General features: G+C 33.8%; 1 pseudogene; it reads left to right on the forward strand.

Moving 5' to 3' along the window:
• The first annotated feature begins 1,263 nt into the window (after positions 1-1,263).
• Positions 1,264-21,431, forward strand: LOC134270964 (techylectin-5B-like; annotated as a pseudogene).
• The last annotated feature ends 436 nt before the right edge of the window (positions 21,432-21,867 follow it).

Below are 21,867 nucleotides of genomic sequence, written 5' to 3' on the forward strand. Positions count from 1 at the left end.
ATTTTAATTTATGAATGTATAACTTGACCCAGGAAAAAGTTTTTTTTAGCTGTCCTTAAAAGAATCAAAAAAGAAAAACTCAGAATAGAAGATACATCTCATTTATATTAGTTGAGATATTCCATCCTTAATACGAAACAATTCTATATCATTAAATACATCTATCTAATTTAAAATACTCTGGTATTTATCAAAGTCATTTAAGAGTATTAAGAGAATTATCACAGGTACTTGTTGACAGAACACCCCCCTCCCGATAAAATATCAATCCCGGGGCTTGTTGGATATTTCTTCACAAATTATATTTATTACATTTATTTATCAAGTATACCACAGGAAAAGTCGGGAAAAAACTGGATAATAATCATTCCATACTATCTTTCCTGTGCAAAAGTACCTGTGAGAAAGATATTTTTTTCATTTATCAAAGACCATCATCACAATGTTTAGGTTTTGTGATTTTGGGACCACACGCATCTGTGTTAGTGTTCCAAAAAACACAAAACCCTGACACTTTGGAATTCTTGCAGGCCCCCCGATATTGTGAATACGATGATGTCAGTGCTCAAGTCGCAGTTTGAATCAAACATAGCATGCAGTGAATACAGACGTGCGTGTCCAGACATTGATTATATGACATCGGATTGTATAACAATATACGCACGCTATTGATTCCTTCTACTGTATGCTACTCATACCATAAATATAATGTTTATAAAATTGATCTTATTTTTTCACCTTTCGAAAATTTTTAAGCGTCTTATTCACTCCCCCATTTTAAAGATCAAATATGATTATCATTTGCAGACCAACGATCCATTAATTGTTGGCAGGAGTACATGGTGGGGATAGGGATCTGTAGTTCTTCAGATGCACACGTTTAGATGTAGATTATTTTAAGGAAAAGGGTTGAAAGTAAAAGAAAGTAAAAACACACCACAGACAGAGAAGTGTGAGATTTTTCATTATTTTTGTATTTATGTTGGAAATACAGTCATCTTTTTATCTTTTTACTAAATAAATATATTAAAAGTATTTGAAAATAACGCACATTTTCAGTTTTACATTATATATAAATACATAAAATCGGGTATTTCTGTGTTTCGTGAAGAAATATCATTTTCTGTCTATATATAATACGGTTTTTATAAATTGTCAGGAGAACGATATTGTTTTACAATTTAATGATGACAAAAAATGTATATAATATAGACATATTTTCAAATAAGTGTATCTTTGTTTTATAAGCCAAATATCAGAATTATGGTTTCATTTTTGAGTGTTTATGCACAGAGCTGCTTTGTCTTTTGTTTTACAGCAGTTTTGTTTGTTGAACCTCATTCCCTTATAAAAGGTAACTTTCATGTAGAAATATTGTATAAACTTCATGGGAAAAAACAAGTCTTATTTATAATTTATAAAAAGTTAAATGTTAAGTTTAATGATGTAAATACGAAATGAATTTTTTGCTATATCAAAACATGTACTTTATTTTCATAGTATTGTAGGAAATGTTCAGTGTTAAGTTTAATTATGTAAATGTACTTTTTGCTATTCCAATACATTGTATCCATAATATTTTAGGAAATGTTCAGTCCCTACTCAAGTTAACTCCGTGGAACTGGAAGCATCTGAACACCTCAGTCAAAGTGGACACCCCGGTCTCCATGGATATTTCTGTCTTGTCCCACTACAGGCTTACTGGGAAACACTTCAATAAGTATCAACGTCAGTGCACGAATGCTTAGTTTTAAATAAAAAATGCTAGAGGAAGTAGTTTAATTGTGTGTCCGACTTTTAAAAAAAATTCATCTGTTGCCTTTTTTAACAATAATGGTTGTGATAGATAAATAAATATATTTTTTTTACAGAGATACAAAAATCAAGGGATTGTTCAGCTATTCTAAAATCTACTCCGCATACAAAGGGAAAAAATGGCGTTTATGATATTTACCCTGACTTAAAGACAAAGAAACTTGCCTACTGCGATATGACTACAGAGGGCGGGGGATGGACAGTAAGAATGTTTAAAACGCTCTGTGTAGTGTTTACAAGAAACATCAACATAATTCTCAATACATATATGTTTAGTGAAGGATTTTCACTTCATCGCCATTTCTGCATAAATAAAATTTTATTTAATACTTTAGAAATATTAGTAAACAAGATGCTGGAATTGTGCATTGGGTTGTGAAGATAAGTGAAACCTTTTTTTCTTACAACAGGTTATTCAACGTAGATTGGACGGATCTGTAGATTTTTATAGATCCTGGAAGTCTTATAAAGAAGGATTTGGTCATGCTGAGGGAGAATACTGGTTAGGTAAGTGTGTGCCAGAGATTATATTTTAAAAATTGGAGACCATTTCGAAAAAAAAGCGTTGACAGAATGATTCACCCTAGAGATAATATCTTTCCTCCAAAAAAAAATCTTTTGTACCATATATAATGATCTCTTTATTCCCCTTAAACCATTCATTTTTATGCCCCCTTCGAAAAAGGGATGGCATATTGCTTTGCTGCTTTCTTTCTGTCGGTCGGTCGGTTTGTCGGTCCACCATCAGTTTCCGTTCATTTTCTTTGCAGAGGTTGCACATATTGAATTGAAATTTGTTATACAGATCTATCAAAAGAATATTCTATTCTCAATGACCGTGTAGTGTAGGGCAGCGCCGCGAGAATTCCATCGGCATCGAAAGCAAGTTTTTAGACTTGCCTAGATAGCCGAGCGGTCTAGCACGCTGTTCCTGCACTGCTAGGAGACAGATTCCGAAGGTCGAGAGTTCAACCCCGGGCTGGGGCGGAAGTGGGTATCCATGTAAAAGTGAATTTCTTTGTGCTTTCTATATTAATATTTCTTCACTTAGGGCAGTTATGTTAGTTTAAGAGTTGTTGTAAAATGTGCTTTATAAATAATAATTAATTTCATTACAACATGTATTGGTAACAATCCTCTGTTAAAACGAATGTCCAAATAACTGTATCTCACTTCTATTCTCAATGACCGTGTAGTGTAGGGCAGCGCCGCGAGAATTCCATCGGCATCGAAAGCAAGTTTTTAGACTTGCCTAGATAGCCGAGTGGTCTAGCGCGCTGTTCCTGCACTGCTAGGAGACAGATTCCGAAGGTCGAGAGTTCAACCCCGGGCTGGGGCGGAAGTGGGTATCCATGTAAAAGTGAATTTCTTTGTGCTTTCTATATTAATATTTCTTCACTTAGGGCAGTTATGTTAGTTTAAGAGTTGTTGTAAAATGTGCTTTATAAATAATAATTAATTTCATTACAACATGTATTGGTAACAATCCTCTGTTAAAACGAATGTCCAAATAACTGTATCTCACTTCTATTCTCAATGACCGTGTAGTGTAGGGCAGCGCCGCGAGAATTCCATCGGCATCGAAAGCAAGTTTTTAGACTTGCCTAGATAGCCGAGCGGTCTAGCGCGCTGTTCCTGCACTGCTAGGAGACAGATTCCGAAGGTCGAGAGTTCAACCCCGGGCTGGGGCGGAAGTGGGTATCCATGTAAAAGTGAATTTCTTTGTGCTTTCTATATTAATATTTCTTCACTTAGGGCAGTTATATTAGTTTAAGAGTTGTTGTAAAATGTGCTTTATAAATAATAATTAATTTCATTACAACATGTATTGGTAACAATCCTCTGTTAAAACGAATGTCCAAATAACTGTATCTCACTTCTATTCTCAATGACCGTGTAGTGTAGGGCAGCGCCGCGAGAATTCCATCGGCATCGAAAGCAAGTTTTTAGACTTGCCTAGATAGCCGAGCGGTCTAGCGCGCTGTTCCTGCACTGCTAGGAGACAGATTCCGAAGGTCGAGAGTTCAACCCCGGGCTGGGGCGGAAGTGGGTATCCATGTAAAAGTGAATTTCTTTGTGCTTTCTATATTAATATTTCTTCACTTAGGGCAGTTATGTTAGTTTAAGAGTTGTTGTAAAATGTGCTTTATAAATAATAATTAATTTCATTACAACATGTATTGGTAACAATCCTCTGTTAAAACGAATGTCCAAATAACTGTATCTCACTTCTATTCTCAATGACCGTGTAGTGTAGGGCAGCGCCGCGAGAATTCCATCGGCATCGAAAGCAAGTTTTTAGACTTGCCTAGATAGCCGAGCGGTCTAGCGCGCTGTTCCTGCACTGCTAGGAGACAGATTCCGAAGGTCGAGAGTTCAACCCCGGGCTGGGGCGGAAGTGGGTATCCATGTAAAAGTGAATTTCTTTGTGCTTTCTATATTAATATTTCTTCACTTAGGGCAGTTATGTTAGTTTAAGAGTTGTTGTAAAATGTGCTTTATAAATAATAATTAATTTCATTACAACATGTATTGGTAACAATCCTCTGTTAAAACGAATGTCCAAATAACTGTATCTCACTTCTATTCTCAATGACCGTGTAGTGTAGGGCAGCGCCGCGAGAATTCCATCGGCATCGAAAGCAAGTTTTTAGACTTGCCTAGATAGCCGAGCGGTCTAGCGCGCTGTTCCTGCACTGCTAGGAGACAGATTCCGAAGGTCGAGAGTTCAACCCCGGGCTGGGGCGGAAGTGGGTATCCATGTAAAAGTGAATTTCTTTGTGCTTTCTATATATATATATATATATATATATATATATACCAATCCAATTTATTGAAACTTTCACACACATTACAAACATTACAAACTTCTGTATGGATGTATGTACATTCAAAATCAAACAAGACTAATCATAGTTGAAACATACAAAATTAGTGTAAAAGTTTATGAAGAGAGAGAGAGAGAGAGAGAGAGAGAGAGAGAGAGAGAGAGAGAGAGAGAGAGAGAGAGGGGGGAGAGGCAGGTAAGCATTACATGTTGTGCCCTAAAACATAATCATTTTTCTTTAAGTTTACCATATGAAATAAAAAAAAAAGAAAGAAAAAGGGGGGAGCTAAAGAAGGACTAGTGCAGTTTTGAGGGATTTACTAAAAATTGATATTAAAGAAATTGAAAAAAAAAACTGATGATAATAATTACAAAAAGGTAAATTAATTAAAGTATAACAACCCATTTCTGCCAGAAAGTATAAAAATCTGTCAGTTGTTTTTTTTTTTTTTTTTTTTTTTTTTTTTTTTTTACATATTTTGTATATATTTTTTGACTTACTTTGGTTGTAAATGATTACAATAATAAACTGTCTATATATTTTAAATTTCCTCCTTTCTTTTACCATCCTTATTAATCTACCAATATCTCCAGTTGTTTAGGAAAAAAAACATTTCCAAAATCGCTCAATGTCTTCAAGCATTTAGAAAAAAGTGCGGAAAACAATTTTGGACACATAGACATACAGAAGGACAGCTAGACAGACGGACAGACCCAGATGAAACATAAAGTCTTCTCCAGTTTCATCAATTTATTTGATAAAAAAAAATGGTTTGACGATAGCCAAGAAAAATCGGAATAAAATTTTCATGATCATTTTTCGTTTACGATGTTTAATACATCTGGTCACCATTTTTAAGAAGGGATCCTTGTAGCAATGTGCCAACTATTCCTCATCAAAAATAAGTACAGTAATTATATTTCATTGGCGGGAGATTGCCTCTGGGGGAAATCGCACTCTATAACTACTACACATAGTAGGATCCCCCCCCCCCGGAAAATTGACTCTGGTGTGGGATTTCTGTCGGGGAAATCCTACTCTAGAGCCAGATTTCCTAGGGGGAAATCCTCTCTAGAGCACGTTTTCCGGGGGGGAGGGTTAGGGGGGGGGAGTCTACTTTGCAAGATCGGTACATTCTCTCTTTCTCTCTCTCTCTCTCTCAGTCATTTTTACTGGAATAAGCATGCCCGAATTTATAGTGCTAGGATATATTCAGGGAAAAGATACAATGCTGTTTTTTTTAAAATGTAAGCTATCTCTAAATCAGATACTTTATAAAAAAATTTTGTGTAACTCAGAACGATTCAAGTAAGAGGTCCATCGGGCCACAATGCTCGCCTGAAGAACTGCTGCTCTTCGACAGATTTTCCCATTGTAATATCTACTGTGGCCCGACCCTACACCCAGGGGTCATGATTTGAACAATATAGAATCTACACTATACCAAAAATCTTCCACATATGTTTCAGCTTTTCTGGCCCAGTGCTTCCTGAGAAGATTTTAAATATTTAACCTACAATGTATATATTTCATAGTGAAATATTTATACTACCCCAGAATGCTTTCATAATTTTTTAAGCTTTAATGATAAAGTAATTCTTGAATAGACTTGTAAGTATCTTTTCCATATATCCTAATGAATCAATGTGAAAGGAATCCCTATGGTGGCCCCCTATCCTACCCCGGGAGGGGGGGGGTCATGAACAATTTAGAATCTACACTACCCAAAGATGCTTTCATAATTGTTTAACTTTTCTGTTCCAGCTGGTCTATCCTGCCAGCAATGGCCCCAGAATAAATACCAACCCCTAAACCACTTCTCGAAGGCAAGAATCAATTGAGCCTTCAACTCAGCACGAATCAATTGAACCTGCAAGAAAACATACTTGTTTTCATGTAACGTATTGTTCAGTAATTTTAATTAATGAATGTACAACTTGTCCAAAGAAAAAGTTTTTATAGATGTGCTTAAAAGAATCAAAAATGAAAAATTCAGAATAGCAGATACATCTCTTTTAGTTGGATATTCCATCCTTAATATGAAACAATTCTTTATCTTTTAATATGTACACTAGACAAAATTGCTAACGCACCACCTAAGGAAAATTAATATTTTACTTTTAAAAACCTTTTTATGATGTATTTGATATACAAATAAATATGTCAATTTCATAAAAAATAAGGCATAATAATATCAAACCTTAAAAACAACTACGTTGTTTTTCAAAGAAAAATTTCAAAATTGTGTCTATTCCAATTTCGAAGAAACTTTTTAAATTTTTTATTTGAATTTTTGTTCTTAACATTCGTACTTATTAAAAACTAAATAAAAAAGTTACACCGTATGCGACGTTTGACGCTAGAAAAGCGTGCTAAAGCAGACAGTATGGCGTCTGCAGGGGGTGGGGGTGTCTTTAGAGAAATCTGTAAAAAATGAAATCAATAAAAAAAAATTATGAATTCCATTCATGATACATTTTTACAAATAGATTTACCAACATAAAATGTAAACTTCAGAAAGCCACGGCTTTAATTAAGCAGCAGGCAATCAGTTGAAAATTGTTTAATAAAACTAGGTCAACCGGAAGGTTAGTGGATTTGGCATGGACACTAAGGCACCGGATGGATACTAGGCGATATGAGAGTCAATAACTGTTTGTTATTTGATTTATAACTGGGGGGACTACTCTTGTGGCAACCTCACAGACCATCTTTAGTGATCAAGAATTTCATATGTGCAAAAATGCACAGCTGGAAAATGGTTTTCGGACAAGATGGTCATTCAAGGGTCTTTTCATGATACCAAGACATTTGTCAATCCCATTGTTTTAGAAATAATGGCATATATTCATACACTGTTACTGATTCGGCAAATGTTCAATTCACTAATAAGAAATAACAAGTGGTGCGATAGCAATTTTGTCCAGTGTATCTAATTCAAAATACTCATGAATGGCATTTATCAAAGTCATTTAAGAGTATTCAGAGACTTATCACAGGTACTTGACTACAGAACACCCCCTCCCCGATAAAATATTAATCCCGGGGCTTGTTGGTTATTTCTTCACAAATTATATTTATTACACCTATTTATTAAGTGTAACACAGGAAAATTCGGGGAAAACTGGATTATAATCATTCCATACGATCTTTCCTGTCCACAAATACCCGTGAGAAAGATGACATTTTTTCAGTTATCAAAGACCATCATCACAATGTTAAGGTTTTGTGATTTCGGGACTACACGCATCTGTGTAAGTGTTCCAAAAATACAAAACCCTAACACTTCGCAATTCTTTTTGCATTTTAATTTGGTGCCAGGTGTCTGTCTATTTTGGACACTCGTGTAGGCGAGAGGGGGGGGGGGTGAAACATATGGAGATAACGAACAGTATTCAAGATCAAAAGACCATAAAACAATAAAAAAAAAATAGAAGCAGAGCAAACACGGACCTCCAAAACATCAGAGGTGGGATCAGGTGCCACGGAGGAGTGAGCATTCCCTGCTAACCGGTCACACCCGCCGTGTAGTTCTTATGAAATAGCAGGAAATCAAGTGTATAAATAACCCAGATAGCATGACTATGTTGGGCCAACATTTGTTAAAGGTCGTATGGTTGGCGTTGGGGGAACAACGTTGGGCCAACGTTGGACCAATGTTACCAAGTCAACCTTCTCGACCATGACGGAATTCCTATGTTGGCCCAACCTTGGTCCAACGTAAGCAACTTCCATTCACTTTAGTTTCCAAAGAAGGAAGGATCATGGCGTTGGCCCAACGTTGGACCAATGTTTATAATACACCCTTAAAGAAAGTGTATTTACAAGTTGGTAGTAGTATGTTAGCCCAACGTTGGCCCATTGTTTGTAATACACCCTTAAAGAAAGTGCCTTATCAAGTTTGTAGTAGTATGTTGGCCCAACGTTGGCACAATGTTTGTAATACATTCTTAAAGAAAGTGCCTTATCAAGTTGGTAGTATTATGTTGGCCCAACGTTGGCCCATTGTTTGTAATACACCCTTAAAGAACGTGTCCTATCAAGTTGGTAGTAGTATGTTGGCCCAACGTTGGCACAATGTTTGTAATACATCCTTAAAGAAAGTGCCTTATCAAGTTGGTAGTAGTATGTAGGCCCAATGTTGGCCCAATGTTGACCAATTGTTTGTAATACACCGTTTAAGAACGTGTCCTATCAAGTTGGTAGTAGTATGTTGGCCCAACGTTGGCACAATGTTTGTAATACACACAAGTGTTATTTTGTTTAGGTCTTTCAAAGATGGGATATTTATATTGGGCCAACGTTGGCCCAATTATTATACTTCCAACTAATTGATGGTGTTAATTTTATAATTAAATGCTGAGCTTTACGTTGGGACAAGGTTGGCACATTCAGAAATAATTAAAAGGACTTTCTATGTCCATGCTTATCATTGGATGATTGCTTTTGTTTAGATATGATATTTTCAACATTTTAACTTTTCACTTAAGTGATCAAGCACCAAAGAGTGTTTTATTCTATTTTTTGAATTGTGTATATGCTTATTTATTTGTAATAACCCAGATAGCGGAACACCGTTGGCCCAATCTTACATTATGGTTCTATTATCTTGTTGGGTTACCTTGATTGGGCCAACAATGGCCCAACATGGAATATTGATATCTGGTTATGTATAATAGTGCGCTAATGTTGGGCTAGCTGTTGGCATTATATCATAAAACTATAATCATGAGAGAAAATATTTGTTTGGGGATTGGCATCGGCCCTACGTTGGTCCAATATACCATGAATCTGACTGAGGATCAAGGGTAGACAACAACCGGGCTACTTGTAATATCCGCGCCATTTTTAATCTGACACGAGCGAGCGTAATGAGACTGATACCTTGCATATCTGCATCCACTTTGTAAGTATTAATAATATGTTTGCCTCGGCACAGCTGAATTAACGTTTAGTTTTTAAACGATATCATGTACAAATCTCTGTAAATCAGACACGGGGAAGTGCAGAGGCCAGGTGCTGTTGGGTCAACACTGTACAGATAGCATGCTAACATTGGGCCAACGTTGGGCCAATGTAATCGGTTACATCGGGCCAATGTTGGAAAATGGCATTGACCCAATTTAAGTTTGCTCATCGGCCCAATTGGTCCGATATGTTGCGCCAACGTTGGCCCAATGTAGAGTGTTATTTCTACAGATATTGGCCCAACGTTGCGCCAACATTGGCCCAATGAATGCGACATTGTTGGCGAAACGTCAACAAGAACATTGGGCCGATGTTGGCAAATGACGTTAGCCAAGTGTCATTTTGCTCCTTGGCCCAATGTTAGCCCGATATATTGGACCAACATTGGGCCAATGTGTATAAACATTTAATTGTTAAAAATCTGTATATTAACAAATCTGATTGTCTCTACAATCAGAAATAAATCTACAACCAATCCTTCTTGAAAAATCAAGCTAGGTAAAATAAATTTAAAATTCTTATAATTTATCAAAACAAAATAAATTATCAGTGATGAAATTTTTTGTTTCTATACAAGAAAATAAATGAAAGTATAAAAATGTGTTTTGATACAGTTAAAACAATAAATAATTTGCTCCTTATTTAAATTGAAATTTGTGTCTATATAGTAGAATACATTTCCGAAGTCTAACTTAATTTACTTATATACACTTAACGTCGAGTACATGATCAAACATTTTGAAAATGATGAACTTGCTGAAGTTAAAACAAAATTTATTCAGTACTAAAAATAAATTGGGTTCTTTCATTTAAAATTTGTTCATTGTAACGACAAATTTTCAATACATGTATTTCATATGGGGCAACATTGAATCAAAATTGTTGTAATGATGATTATCAAGCGTATAAATATCATGCATAAATGCCTTCATCACGCAAGCTAATCACTAAATCACACCATGAAGCAAAAAAGACGGTTGTTCCTTAATTGACAGCTTAAACATATAGTGATATACTTGTAAATTTAATCGTATGTTTACTCTTTACTGAGAAAAGTAACAAATGTATTAAGTACCAAATATTACAATTTTAGTGTTACTGAAGTTCTAAAAAGACATGTAGAACACAATCAAAGAATGGCTAAGGTATGCCAAGGACAGGGATGGGGGAGGAATAAACGGACAGAGAAGAAAAGAAGGGGGAGGAGGAGACTCGAGAAGAGGAAATGGAGATTTAGGAGAGGGATCAGATGTAATATAGTGTGACATACCTGTAGTTCTACCCTTTTTTGTGTCTGTTTGTCGGTTATAAACACGATGCCAGAAACATTTTTTGTGTAAGTAAACAAAATGACGGGATTCATTTTAGTATTATTTTAAGAACAGGAGGGCTTTGTTTATTTGTTAGACGTGCTTATTGATACCTGTAATTTACTGAACTTGTGCATAATTTACATCAGAGAGGGAGTACACAGTCATGAAATCCTACATGTATCGCTTGAAGTGAGCATCGACTTTTAATTCTTTATTAATGTTTTCTTCATGCACTGAGCAATAAAATTATAGTATGTTATAACTTAATTTTTTATTTTGATTTCTTTTTCCTCAGCTATTTAATTAATGTAGAGCTACTTACAATGCAATACTTGTTGATGGCAATTCTATGAGATATTGAGAATATGTATTAAACTATTAATCTAGCATATGTAGCCTACAAGATAGTATTAAAGGGCTTTTGCCATTTAACTGTACTACAAAACTAGTATAACCTTATTGTATATATTTGTTTGTCAATTTTGAGGACAAATGGCCAACCAGTGAAGAGCAAATGAGTTGTCATGATGGAGAGCCAATAAGATACAAACCAACGTTGGCCCAAAAATGATGTTTTCCTAATATTGAAAGAAAAAGTGGCCCAACAATGGCTCAATGATATCCGTTCGTTGGTCCAACAATAAGCCAACATTAATTGCTTACAATGGCCCAACTGTACAAAAATGACGTTTACCCAACATTGAAAAAATACATTGGCCCAACAGTGGCCCAATATTAACTGTTACATTGGCCCAACAATAAGCCAACAAGTTGGTTTGATTAAGGGCCGATGAGCAAATTACCGTTGGCCCAACATTAGTTGCTTACAATGGCCCAATTGTATAAAATGACGTTTGCCCAATATTGAAATAATACATTGGCCCAACAGTGGCCCAATATGAACTGTTACACTGGCCCAACAATAAGCCAACAAGTTGGGTTGATTAAGGGCCGATGAGCAAATTACCGATGGCCCAATGTTGAATTCAAACAGTGGCCCAACATAAGGAGCGTTGTTGGCCCAACAAAGGTCCAATAACATCCTGCTATCTGGGAATGGACCAACAATAAGAATGAAAAACGCCTGTCAGCATTTGACTCAATGATAAATGTTATGGTTTTATGATTTCGCAACTCCACACAAGTGTGTTAGTGTTCCTAAACCTCAAAACCTTGATACTTTGAGGATGCAGTCCTTCCTACATTTTAATTTGGTGCCAGATGACGGTCTATTTTCTACATTAAAGTTTCTGGAGAGAGAAAAAGAGAGAGGGATCAAATTAAATATTTTTAAAAAGCTACTTCCTTCTAGATATACAAAACTATTATAAAATACTTATATTCATATTTTTCATGTTCCCTATAAAAGATTCAGCGAGAATCTTTGAGACTAAAAGTTTTGGTTTGACGTCAGACGTCTCTTCGAATCTTGCTGAAATTATATAAGGATTCTGATGTCACATTCCCAGGACCTTTCAAAACATGAAGTGGACACAGGCCCCCTGATATTGTGAATACGATGATGTAAGTGCTCAAGTCGTAGTTTAAATCAAATGCAGTATGCAGTGACTACAGACGCACGTGTTCAGACATTGATTATATGACATCGGATATTGTGAAAATATGTACGCTATTGATTCCTTCTACTCTATGCTACATATAATATCATAGATATAATGTTTATAAAATCGATCTTATCTTTACACCTCTCGAGAATACTGACGTTGCGTGTCAAGACATTGATTATATGACATCGGATTGTAAAAATATACGTACACTACTTCTTAGAGTCTTCCGTTCATGCCCTACTTGGCACGAGTACATCGGGCATAAGGATCTGTGATGTGTATTACTTTCAGAAAAAAAAGTTGAAAGTAAAAGAAAGTAAAAAAAATACATATACGAGATATACAGAGATAGAGAAGAGTGAGAATTTATTAACTAATGTGAAGAAATATCATTTTCTGTTTATATTTATAATACAGTGTTTATAGATTAACAGTAGAACGATATTGTTTTACAATTTAATGATAACAAAAATATACCCCCAGTATTTAATGGAGACATATTCTCAAATAAGTGTATCTAAAGTTTGTATTATAAGCACAATTCAGAATGATGGTTTCATCTATGAGTGTTTATGCTCAGAGCTGCTTTGTCTTTTGTTTTACAACAGTTTTGTGTGTTGAATCTCATTCCCGTATAAAAGGTAACTTTCATGTAGAAATCTGTATCAACTGAATGGGAAAAAAACAAGTCTTATTTATAATTTATAAAAATTTTAATGTTAAGTTTACTTATGTAAATACTAAATGAACTTTTCGCTATATCAGAACATGTATATTATTTTCATAATACCGGTATTGTAGGAAATGTTCAGTGTTAAGTTTAATTACGAAATTGCACTTTTTTTCTATACCAATACATTATAACCATTATATTGTAGGAAATGTTCAGTCCCTCCTGAAGTTAACTCCGTGGAACTGGAAGCACCTGAACACTTCAGTCAAAGTGGACACCCCGGTCTCCGTGGACATTTCTGTCTTGTCTCAATACAGACTCACGGGAAAACACTTCAATAAGTATCAGCGTCAGTACACGAAGAATAAATTTTAAATAAAAATGCTAGATGTAGTTGAAGTGTATGTCCCAATTTTTTTTTTAAAATTCATCTGTTGATTTTTTAACTAAAATGGTTATGATAAATACTAGTATACAAATGTATTTTTACAGACATACAAAGGTCAAGGGATTGTTCAGCTATTCTAAAATCTACTCCGCATACAAAGGGAAAAATGGCGTTTATGTCATCTACCCTGACTTGAAGACAAAGAAACTTGTCTACTGCGATATGACTACTGAGGGCGGGGGATGGACAGTAAGGATTTTCTAGAATATTAATTTTATGTTTATTAAAGGAGTTTCATTTCATCTTTCATCTCACCTTATACAACATTCATCTCACCTTGTACAACATTTTATTTGTACATTAAAAATGCTTGAACTGAGCTTTTGGTTGTTAAGATATAGTGAAATCACTTTTTTCTTAAAACAGGTTATTCAACGTAGACTGGACGGGTCTGTAGATTTTTATAGATCCTGGAAGTCTTATAAGGAAGGATTTGGTAATGCTGAAGGAGAATACTGGTTAGGTAAGTATGTTGCCATAGATTATATCTTTTAAAGTGATCCTTCGAAATTGTACACAATCCCCCCCCCAAAAAAAAAATTCTGGTTGTTTCACACTAGAGATACCTGTCTCTCCTCCAAGAAATATACCGGTATATTCAAGATCGTTTCCTGACAATTTCCCTAACACTTCTTATATTTAATTTTCCGTTTACACTTAAGCAGGAGATTAAGGTAATTTTTGATTATGGGTTAAATAAACCTCAAAATAAATAAATTATTTTAATATATTTTCTCCCAAGGAAATGAAGTAATTCATTCACTCACAACAAAAACAAAACAAGAACTGAGGGTGGATCTTCAGAAATTTTCAGACAAAACAGCATTTGCCAAATATTCAACATTTTCGATTGGAAATGAGTCCCAGAAATACAAGTTGACCGTTGGTGGATACAGCGGCACTGCAGGTATGTTTGGATCTCAATAAAGGACTGTAACTCACTTACAAATGCATTTGATTCATAAAAAATACGAGAGAAGAAATTCAGCAGTGAGGCTATCAAGAGCCGACTTGAATCACTGACATTGCATCTATTCTGTAATAAGACTATATTCATTATTAGAGGCAGATTTTTTTTTAACTCAGAAAACAGTATGCTAAATTATGTAAACACAAACGAATACAATATCAGCAGTCTCTCATTGCAAGGCTTGAAGCTTTAAATGAGGATAATCCCAAACTTTACTGGAACCTTGTGAACCATTTTCTTGACAAAAATAATGCAGTAGATACAACTATTCATCCTGATAGACGGCTGGATCATTTTACAAAATTAAATGATGTGAGAGAGTCATATTTTGACAGGCTAAATGAATTGAAAACGAAAATTTCTCAAATGGAAAATAAACAATGTTTTAACGAATTAGACTATACAATGAGTTCTTCGGAAATATCAGAGGCAATTTCTTGTATTAAATATGATAAATCTCCTGGACTAGACAACATTTCCAATCATATGATTAAATACGGTCACTGCTCTACTACCATCTTTAAGAAATATTTTCAATGCTTGCTTATCACATGGACTTTATCCCAAATCATGGGCTGAGGGATACATTACTGTTCTGCATAAGACAGGGGATATCAATAACCCAAACAATTATCGTGGCATTACCATTACTAGTGCAACTGGTAAATTATTTAACAGTATTTTGAATAAAAGACTTGATAAATATCTAGGGAAAAAAACAAAATTATCAATGATTGTCAAATTGGTTTCTGTAAAAAGGCAAGAACATCTGATCACATGTTTATTTTAAGAACTTTATTTGAAACATATTGCTCTCAGAAAGAAGGACGACTCTATGCATGTTTCATTGACTTAGAAAAGCATTTGACACAGTAATACATGAAGGCATCAAAATTAAACTGCTAGAAATTGGGGTTGGATCTAAATTTTACAATGTAATTAAGAGTATGTGAAATTGTAGTAGATCATGCATTAAGTTAAACAATCAAGTCACTGAGACATTCCCTATTAAGTTAGGAGTTAAACAGGGAGACAATTTAAGTCCAAATTTATTCAAAATTTTTATCAATAATCTTCCAGAATACTTCAATAATATAACTGATGATAATATTCAGTTACATGATAAATTACTTCATTGTCTAATGTATGCAAATGATATAGTTTTATTGTCCAAGTCATCAAAAGGACTTCAACAAAAACTTAATTGTCTTGATAAGTTTTGTACTGACTGGTGCCTTGATGTAAATGTTTCAAAAACCAAAGTATTAATCTTTTATAAAGTAGGTAGACACTTGAAAGAAAACTTCACACTAAACAAAGAACTTCTTGAATGTGTTACTTCTTATAAATACTTGAGCATACATTTCACTGCATCTGGAAGTTTTACACTTGCTCAGGATGAACTTTACAAAAAAGCTTCAAAGGCATTTTTTAAATTACAAAAAAATTTCCTATCATTGAACCCTAAAATAAACACAGCTTTACATGTATATGATCATACAATAAAACCCATATTACTTTACGGTAGTGAAATTTGGGGGGGGGGCTTTAACACTACTACATCACCATTTAGAAATGGACCCATTGCACTGGATGAATTATTTTCTAAGTCACTTTGTGAGAAATTACATTACAAGTTTTGTAGATTTTTATTAGTTGTAAATAACAAAAGTACAAAATTTGCAGTCCTTTCAGAACTTAGGTAGACACCCTATGAGTTTCAGTATTGTTCAGAATATATTGAAATACTGGCATAGGTAAGAGAATTTTGATGATACATATCCTCTATTAAAAGCTGTGTATACTACCTCGGTATCCAATTTCAATAAAAACAAATTATCATGATTTGGTTCTATTGATATGTTTAATCAACTTCTTCCTTAGTTAACACCTCATCTGAAATCATCTACATCAACATTTAATAGCCATTCTCTGTAAGCATTTAGACTCTTATATAGGGAGTGTGGCACGCATGGTCTTGGATTTTTATGAAACTTGGCATACATTCCTATATTGATGTATGTACCTAAAATTCATAATAAAATGGTTGCTATGGTCCATGGTTACCATGGCAACAAACATACAATTTTCATGGCCTAAAAATTGCTAAATTTTGATGAAAAATGACCCTTTTTGACTTATTAAAAGTCTTTAATGGAACAAGCTATCAACATGACTTTACCTTTTTGCCAAAATACATCATTTTACAGTGCTTTAGAAAATTTTTAGTATTTCAGTAACTTTTTCCTCATAGAAAAAATATCCCTCATTTATAGGTAGGATTTTTCTTATGGAAAATTGTAGATTTTAGGCTCTTTTGAAAAGCTTGGTATAAATTTTTGCGGATAGTTTGGAAAAAATGAATACATTGGTTTGAAAGTCCACATATAGTTCTAATATACACTACAAAGAACTACTTGGTATTCATATTTAGTTTTCTTGTTACCATGGTTACAAACTTATGCTTTTTTTCAAAATCCTAGAAAAGTACAATACGTAGATACAATCAGGATCCAAAGAAACAAAGTTACAGTTCTGGTCAACAATAACTAGCATCATACGAATGTGTGCCCATATGGACAGAAGGTCAAAGTTCAAGGTCACAGTGGTATATAAAGAACTATGCACGCTAACTCTCAATTCCCGCCTATATTTTGCTACCATTTTGTTCAATATAAATGGCAATTTAGCCATAAAATCTTAATTAAATATAAAAAACAGTTAAATGGTATTTGATTCATTATTTTAATACCAGTGCTAAATAGTATATTATCCCTTATTCCAACTCTTGAAATAAGGGGGGGGAAGGGGTCGATGATATTTTCCATTGAAATCGGACTTTCAAGCATCACCGTATTTTGAAAAAATCTTGGATGTAATAAAATGTTACGCAGATTTTTTCTCATGTTTTACACAAATAAGTAAAACATACTAGTATATATATTAATAAAATACACAGTTTTAGCTGTTAATCACTTTGAAATTGGGAGAAAATAGGCATTTATTTTCGTTTTTTTTCTATAAAAAATACCCCCCCCCCCTGTCTGTTTTAACATTTTATTATCATGGGATATCTTAAGAAGCCTATGATCTTTTTCAATTTGAGTTTATACCACAACTTGCTTTGGCTTAAAATGACCCCTATTTATTTCTAGGTCAAAAGGTAAAGGTAGAAAAGACATTGTTTGTATGTAAACCTCTCATTTCCGAGTGATATCTCAAAAAGCGTTTAGGTTAGCTTAATTTTTGTTCATAACGCTCTATGGTCCCGCCCGCCCCACTTTAAGTGTCTAGATCCCCTACCCAACCACTCTCCGACACCTCCCCCCCCTCTTAATCTACAGAAATTCTTATCTCCTTAAGCAGGGGACACATATTCTTTGAATTAGCTTGTTAATAATGCATTTATACTCGGTTATTCGGAATACTGGTATTGTAAATGTTGTATTCTGACCTCTATCCCGTATAGTGAATGTATTTTATTGAAACTGGTTTTACATTCTCCCTTTAGCTTGATGCATAATGTGAAAATGCTTATATTATATAAGTACAGTTTTAAGGTTTTAATGGTAGGCAATTAATAATATTGAACGACTATACTCTTTACATATTGAGTGCAAGACTTCTTGTATGTAGAGAATTGCGCTACAAGCATGTAAAGACACTCTTCTGCTGTTTTAGTAAACTAATCCCTTGCTCCTAAATGTACATTTTTTAAACCATATCTAACAATCCGAGCTTTTCAAGTGACAGTCAAAATGTGTTTTCCAGTGACTTTTTTTTCAGCGAAGTTGATGGAAAAATCTAATTTACTTTGAAATATCATTCTTAAAAAAATGAGATTTTTGCGATGTTGATGGCAAATATTTCAACACAAATATGCCTTGATCTACGCAAAAGATCTGATATTCCCAAAGTTTATAATAATCTGTTGTAAACATCTGCTGGACCTGTTCGAATAATCTGCTATTGTGCTTAAATTAGTTCGTTTTTTTTGGGGGGGGGGGTCAGAAAATTATTTTCATTATTAATAAAATACTGCTAGACAGATTTAATATTGTACTGCTATAAGTTTAAATCATAATGTATCTTAGTCTAGAGAAATGATAAACCGTTAACTTTAAATTTGATTCACAGACAATTTGTATTTCTATGCAACTACCCCAATCATCAAAAGGATATTTTTGACTGGTAACAAAACATTTTATACTTGTTTATCCTGTTTAAAAACTACATAATATGGCTGCGTTTACTATGGGTTAGGGGACGACCTTTGATCCAGAAGGGGGGGGTTAAGTTAGGTTTATTTTCATGGCAGGACATATCATTTATTTCCAAGATGTTTTTTAGGGAAAATTATTAATTTTCTTCTTCACAGAAAAAAGTCTTAAGAGCAAAGAAAAAAAAACAATATATAAAATGCCCAAACTCTTTTTCATTTAGGAAGGGGGGGGGGGGGCTTGTATAGGTAACAATTTTCTAACCCATATATAATATGTATTATACCATGGGTTTCAAAAAATTTTGCTGAATTTGAAATAATGACCTGTGAATGGGAATTGTAGCTTTTATTCAGTATAATTTTTTTTCCCTTTCAGCCAAGGACATATTCAGTTTTTTAAAAATTTTTAGTCTCTATGATAATATTCAGTTTAAAAATTCATTTGCTTTCTAACGCCGTATTCATTGCAGTCCTCCAGTATATCACTCTGACTGATCGTAAGACACAGTAATTCTTTTAAAAAAAACAAATTCATAATACAAGTAATTCTGATATTTCAAGTTTATCTTGAATCCCGTTTTGAAACTCCTTAGACCTTGAGACTTATGCTTATGTACAGAGCTGATTTCCTGAACTACTATGTAGTCTAGCTTGTACATTTCACCATTTTTCACATATCAAAATTATTCTTTTGCATGTAGGATATAAACAGAGGCTAAAATTTGTATGCAAATTAAATAAACAGGAAAAACAGTTGATTTTACTTGAATTCCTGGATATACAGAGCTGTATGCTGACATTATGTAAACAACTTCCAGTCATTTTTGTATAAATTAAATGATTTTTTTATCTTTCTCACTAAAGAGCTCACAATTATCAAAGGGAGATAATTCAGTTTCAAAGTTATTGTCTGCTATTTTATTCAAAGAATTCTCATATTTATAGGGAGCATACCAACAAGGTTTTAACATGCCTTTTAAAGATAGATGTTATATTTCTTATTTCTGTGAGTAACATGAATTGAAGTAGCCGCATTTCTTTAAAAAACTTCCCCAAATATTGCATTTTTTCACAAAAAATCAACTTTAGACACCGTTTCCATGGTAACTACTCAACATTAATATGATCTAACTATATTTTTTGAAGTAGTTTATGAGGTGGTACTTTCCAGCAAAATTTAAAAAAAATCTGTGACTATGCGTGCCACAAAAGTTTAAGTGGTTACAGAATGGGTATTAAATATCATTGTAAATGCATTCTAAATTAATATTTTCTTGAAAAATGGCATCAAAAGAATGAAGAATTAAGTAATTGTGGGAAATTGGACACCTATTGCACAATTAAACAGAACTTTGGGCTAGAACCTTATTTATTAATTTTAAGAAAGTTTGAAAAAAGAAAGATTCTAACAAAATTTAGAATATCTTCTCACAATCTGATGATTGAAAAAGGTAGACATTACGGTATTCCAAGAGAAGAGAGAATATGCCCCAATTGTAAAATAGAAAAGATAGAAGATGAAGTACATTTTCTTTTAAGTTGTCCATGCCATAGTCAATCAAGAATAAATTTACTATCCATGATATCTAGAGGTGTCATCTTTTTAATAGCTTGTCAAAAAATAACCAATTTTTATGGTTAATGAACTGTGAAGATGTTGATTTGCTGTTCAAATTGTGTGAATTCATGAGTCATGTATAGTTCGACAAATTCAAAATCATTTGAAGTACCTTAGTTGGATAATTATGCTACACTATTTAAAGGTGTTGTTGATATGTGTGTTGTATTATATACTCTACATTGAACAGAAGTGGATAACTTTAATACATGTATAATAACAATATACTATCCTTCCGCACCGACTCTTGCTGTCCATTGTAGTTTAATTTAATTAACACATGTGTCAATGTATTATTTATTTATATAATATATGTTTATCTCCATAAATTTTATGTCTGTTTATTCTACATGAGGCAGAAGTGGAATTCTGTATATCCTTTACCACCGACCCTTGCTGCCTCCTGTTGATGTTTCAAACATGGTTTTATGTGTTTTGATATGTATATATTTACATATATATGTATACCATGAATAATACTTATGCACATTTTTTGTACAACAACCCATCATGCATGTCTATATATGAAACTTAAAAATGCCACCAACATATATATCGTATATATATATACTTAATAGAAGAATTGCTCTTCACCACATGTTGTAATCTGTCTAATACTTTATTATGTTTATATGTAATTATATATGTTATATGTTTATGCCTAATCGGCCCTGATTGATAATAAATTCTATTATATTCTATTCATAATAAATAAATGAAAAGAAAATGACTGTATTTATAGGAGACAGCTTACAATATCACAATGGGAGAGGGTTTTCTACCAAAGATCAGGATAATGACCTGTATCGTATCTCCTGTGCTGTCATGCATAAAGCGGCGTGGTGGTTCCACAGCTGTGAATACTCTGACCTGAACGGCCCATACCACAAGTCCGCCGTTAAATCATGGGCCTCTGTAGTGTGGTATCACTTTGGTAACGAAGAGCGTTCCATGAAGTGTGCAAGAATGATGATCAGACCCAAAAGTTAAAAAATGAATAGATTGAATGAATAAATGATAAAACAATTTATATCTCTGTGTTTCATTCAGATCTCATCATCCTCTGATAATGGTTGTCTTATATAAAAAGAAAATTATAATAATCTGATGCAGAAGGACGATGATTTGTAATACTAGTAATAAGTTATAAAAACGAGGGATTTTCATTTGTTGAAGAATATCAGAATAGAATGCGGACAGTTGTGCAGAAAGTATGGTCTTCCAAAGTATCTTTAGAAACGTATACTGCAACTACGTAATACACATGTAAATAAATCCTTTTTTACTAGAAATGTTCGAGTTCACCATGTTCTTGTAAAAGATACGTACAATATAATATTTTGAGCTTTTTCAAGAAGTGTTGTAAATCAGGTTTAGATACTTAGAACATCCACTTCCACATTGACAAACGAGATGACCATGCGCAGATCTAGAAGTGGGTGGA

Source organism: Saccostrea cucullata, unplaced genomic scaffold (genome assembly GCF_032062105.1).
Source record: "Saccostrea cucullata isolate Sc308-1 unplaced genomic scaffold, CSIRO_AGI_Scuc_v1 ctg8478, whole genome shotgun sequence".
Taxonomy (NCBI): Eukaryota; Metazoa; Mollusca; class Bivalvia; order Ostreida; family Ostreidae; genus Saccostrea; species Saccostrea cuccullata.